The following is a 5,704-nucleotide window of genomic DNA, read 5'->3' as shown; positions in this document are numbered from 1 at the left end:
TGTGTAATGACTGTTATGATTGGCGCGATAGTGACTGGGTTGTTGTGTTTCTTTGATGTATCTATTCACAATGTTTCTTTGAGGGTTCCAGATCCATATAAATCCAAGGGTTTCAGGTCCCTTCAAAACCTATTGTACGAGGCTTCTAGTCCCCTCAAAACCTATTTAACTTAATAAAAAATAATATGATTAAATAGAAATTTAAACCACCCCCTTAAAAGCCATTTCCTAATTAAACATCTCCTCAAGCCATTTAAAAATCATGTCTAGGTAATGACATTCCCAAGATTGTATAATAAAATGAAATCTAATTCAATGAACATCATATTAAATTAAATTGCATAGAATTAAAATAAATTATAAAACTTCACTTTTAGCATGATAGTACATGCATAAGAATTTAAATCACCCGCTTAAGCCATATCCTAGTAATTACATGTCCTAGATCTACACTTGATAAAATTAAATGAAATCTAATTCAATAAACAACATTAAATTAAATTATATGCAATGAAAATAAATCATCCCCTTAAGCCATATTCTAGTAATTACATCCCCTTAAGACATCTAAAAATCATTTATCTATTTAATGACATCCCCTGACTCAAGACAAACTATTTAAAGTTTAACAAAAAAAACTCATAAAACCTTATACAATATCATGTGCATACATGTAGTGAATAAGAGTTTAAGTTAGACCCTCAAGAACCATGTCCTAAATATGTATCCCCTTAAGACACAAATATAAATGTCAAATTAATTGTTCGGTATGTATTCTCTCTCTCTCTCTCTCTCTCTCTCTCTCTCTCTCTCTCTCTAGGACACATCAAGTGGTTCAACCTACTCTTAGATAAATTTTAATATTCTCTCATGATCATCGGTATCTAGTCTCCACTTATGAATGCCACATCCTACGACTGGATGAAGAGATAGGGAACTAACAATTACAAGGTGGCTATATTGATAGACCTTGTTGTCACATTCATAATCAATAAAGTGAATCCCATGTTTAACTAATTTTATTCGCTTCAAATATGTTCCTTGTACAACAACTGAACTTGCACACGAGAATGAACATTTCAAATTAGATTTCAAACAATGTATCAAATAGATAGAGATCAATGTGAATGCAAGAGACAACTCTAAGATATCAATAAATAGATGTCAATATAAGATTTAAAGTGCATTGAACTTGTGGGAAACACCATTCCATCGCTTATTTCTTGTTTTGTTAACTTCTTCCTCTCCTCTGTGCAACGTAATAAATAGTAACTAACACCTTCTACATTTTTAGGCTCTAGTATGACTACAAAAACATGTCCTCCAATAAATTTATTGCTCAAATTTGTATATGTACATATAAATTTAACTATTAAATATATTGAATGATGAACTTAAATTCAAAAACATTTGTAAATTAATTATACACGTACCAATTTTGATCAATCCTGAAATATGATCATAATTGATAGAAATAAATGGAATGTCATTGAAGCTTTCATCCTCATCTCCATCATTTGTATGAGTAACTTACAGTGGCACCAATTTCCATACATTGACATATCCACATTCTTGATTGATACATTCATTAGAGTTTCTAGAGATATAGTTGAAATAAAAGCATGAGTAATCCCTTGTGTATAATGACCACATGCAACTATCTGTACTCGTGATAGAATGTAAGGATCTTTCTTTCTCTATTGTCTTGCATCCATTTATTGATCTTCTATCCATATCTTCAAAACATAAAAAAATAATTTGCACATAAATATTCAATTCAATTATATGTATTAAGTACATTTAAAATAATAATAATAATTTGAAAACTTCAAATAAAATCAAATTTTGAAAGATTGTCAATTTACCTGATATCTCCTAGAACACTCTATATGATATGACTTGATTGCATCCTAATGATGTAATAACATCATTTTCTGCAAAGTGCGTCTTGCACCATTCAACAACATCATGTGCATCTTTTATTCAAAATCCCTAATAATTCATTTGATAATTTCTTAAAACACATTTTATGCAAGCTCCTACACCATCATGCTTACCCTTTCCATGTCCACCCTCGAAGAAAATCCAAATATGTGGTATCTTTTGGTTTCAATGATATCTACATAGTGCATAAAATGGCCTTAATGATTTGAATTGTGTCACACATCCATCTGACCAAACAAAATGCTTCTCAATTTTTATGCCCCTATTTTCCAAATATCCAAAAAACTTCTTAAAATAATGTTTTACAAAATGTGTGTCATGCTCTTTATCATCACCAATGTAAAAGTGATATTTTTTCTTGATGACCCATGCTTCAAATGTATTTTCAACACCATCCACATCTAATTGTGCATGTTGATAACACACTTGGACCATAATAGTGATCTTCTCTAAAAAGTAGTATTCTGATTGAATTTGTTTTTGATGAACAAAAGAGTAATTTTATCTAAAATCAACAACTGAGAAAATTGTTCTAGGTGGGAAAGTGTCTCTTAGTATTTGGAACCGTTGTGCTTTCCAATTAGCAAAAAAACCATGATGTATATAGGGTGGAATCTGTTGGCAACAACAATGAAGGAAACCTGAGAGGTGGGGGGGTGAATCAATTTTCTATTGGATTCTACAACTCAACCACAAATATAATTTTGATAAACTGTAGCAATGAAAAAGAAAATAATTGATAACACAACACACAACACCAAGATTTTGACGTGAAAAACTTGGTTAAGGGAAAAACCACAATGGGAACTTACCCATAATAAGATGATACTTTGTAGTAGTATGTGAAAATAGTTACAATGGGGAATGCAGCAGCATTCAGACACACTACCTAGAGCTTACAACTCAAGATATAATAACCCAAAAGGCTACAACCCTGAGGGAAGTCTCACCAACTTACAACAAAATTCAGAATACAATCCGGAAGGAATGAACTACAATAATAGCATCTGCAAATGCCTGATGACAGTTCCGGTTAAACACAATTGTTTTGTCTACATTGATCTCTGCTCAATCACAATGCCAAAGGATGAATCCCTTGTTCACACATACACCACTCTCTGATAATGTAGACACAACCTTGATGCACAAATTACATGACTATATCACCTATTTATACAATTCATCAACCTTGACAACAAGGTTGGCTAAACCCTCAATACCTAATTATAAAATTACATTACACGATACAAGGATTGACCACTAGACCAATATAATGATGTACATGACATAATATTGACCTAAACCAAATCTCCAAATATGCAACACCACCGTAAATCACACCAAGATCAACCAAAACATGCTACACCATCTGGAATACCACATAACATGAAGAACATCACTGGTTCAACAAAATCACCAAGAACTCGCATTACAATCAATTTAGATCATCAAAACAAATAGGACACAATTAGGAAACACCAACAAGCACATTAGAGTCATCAGTAATAGCTGCACCAACACCTCTTATCAAATCTTCATCGATCAGCATCTAAAGCTGAAGAACATTCAAACAACAGCAACTGCCACGAAGAAAGATAACTTTCGGAGCACCAAATATTGAACCATATGAAATGAAGATACACAAGACCATCCCAAAAAAATCTCCCAAAATCTCAGCTCAAGATCTGATCACACCAAAACATATCGGAGGAAATACCGAACTCTGCAAAGAACTAATCAGAAAAACAAACTGTAAACCGGATCATATGATATGATCAATTAAGCTTCTTGTATGACCAAAAATAATACAGAAAGATATAATAACACTAGAAATACTCCATACACTAAACCATGATCCCAATAAACCAATCTATAAACACCAAAGCAAAAAATCATCCTAGAAGCAACAATGTTTAACAATCTCACCCTTTGGCATTGATGGCAACACATGAATGTGAAAAACAATCAATGAAAAGAAAGAAAACATCTCCATCAAACTCCCCCTAAAATAAAATAGATAAAACATTTTTTCACATGCTTCTCTCCCCCTTTGACACCAATGCCAAAGATTCTGAGAATAGAAAACCAAACTTATTCTCCCCCTTAAATTGATAACCAATCCATCAAACTACTCCACCAGAGGAGTAGCACCAACTCATCAATTCAAAAAAAATGATAAGACTGTGAAGTCCATCAGATTGATGCAACTCAATGCATCTAGTTCCCATCAAGAGGGGTAGATACCCCTAACTTGTCTCTCAAATAGACAAATGTATCTATAGGCAAAGGTTAGTGAAAATATCAGCAATTTGTTCCTTTGTAGACACATACTCCAACTTTACTTCCTCTTCACTGACTTTTTCTCTCAAGAAATGATATTTGATTGATACATGTTTATTCTTTGAATGTTGCACCAAATTATTTGACATATTAATAGCACTGGAATTATCACAATATATGACAGTAGGCTCATCATAAATAACTCTGATATCCTTCAACATTTGCTTCATCCAAACTGCCTGAGTGCAGTTACTAGTAGAAGCAATGTACTTAGCTTCAACAGTAGATAAGGACACTGAATCCTATTGCTTACTTTCCCATGAAACCAATTTCTTACCCAAAAAGAATGCATCATAGGAGGTACTCTTCTGGTCATCAACATCACCAACCCAATCAACATCAGTGTAAGCAGATAACATGAAATCATCATTCCTCGAATACCACAACCCATAATCCATAGTTCCTTTCAAGTATCTGAATATCCTCTTTACAATAGTGACATGACTCTCTTTTGGATCAAATTGATATCTAGCAGTCATGCATACAATATGCATAATGTTCGACCTAGTCTAAGTCAAGTATAGCAGTCCACCAACCATAGATCTATATAAATACTGAAGCTTTTGGAGATTCATAATTTTTAGACAATTTGCAGCCAATCACCATAGGATTTGCAATCAGCTTGGAGTCATCTAACTCAAACTTCTTCAACAATTCCTTCACATATTTAGTTTGAGATATAAAAATACCTTATAAAAATACCTTTTCTAGTATGTGAAATCTACAAACCTAAGAAAAAAATCATCTCTCCTATCATAGACATCTCAAATTCTTTCTACATATCACCGAAAAACTTCATACCCAAGTTATCATCTCCTCCAAAGATAATATCATCAACAAAGACTTCAATAATCAAGATGTTATCACTATCAATCTTAAAATATAGATTACTATTAGCAGTATCTTTATTAAATCCTAATTTTAGCAAATACTTATCCAGCCTAGCATATCAAGCTCTAGGGGCTTGTTTAAATCCATAAAGAGATTTCTTCAGTTTGCATACCATGTTTCCATCATCTGATAAAAAACTTTAATCAGGTTACTCAATACAGACTTCTTCCTTAAGATCACCATTTAGAAAAGCTGACTTGACATCCATTTGATATACCTTGAAATCTTTATAGGCATCATATGCAAGCAATAGTCTAATAGCTTCAAGTCTAGATACCCGAGAAAAAGTCTCTTCATGATAAATTCCTTCTTTCTGTGAATATCATTTGCATACCAATCATGCTTTATTGTTGACAACTTCATCAGTTTCATTCAATTTGTTCCTGAATACCCATTTAGTACCAATCACATTCTTGTCTTTGGATCTAGGCACAAGTTCCCATGTGTTATTCTTTTCAATCTGATTCAATTCTTATTCCATAGCCCTTATCCAATTGTCATCTTTACAAGCCTCAACAACATCTTTAGG

Source organism: Cryptomeria japonica, chromosome 1 (genome assembly GCF_030272615.1).
Source record: "Cryptomeria japonica chromosome 1, Sugi_1.0, whole genome shotgun sequence".
Taxonomy (NCBI): domain Eukaryota; kingdom Viridiplantae; phylum Streptophyta; class Pinopsida; order Cupressales; family Cupressaceae; genus Cryptomeria; species Cryptomeria japonica.
The sequence above is the reverse complement of the archived record's forward strand: the minus strand, read 5'-3'. Positions refer to the sequence as shown.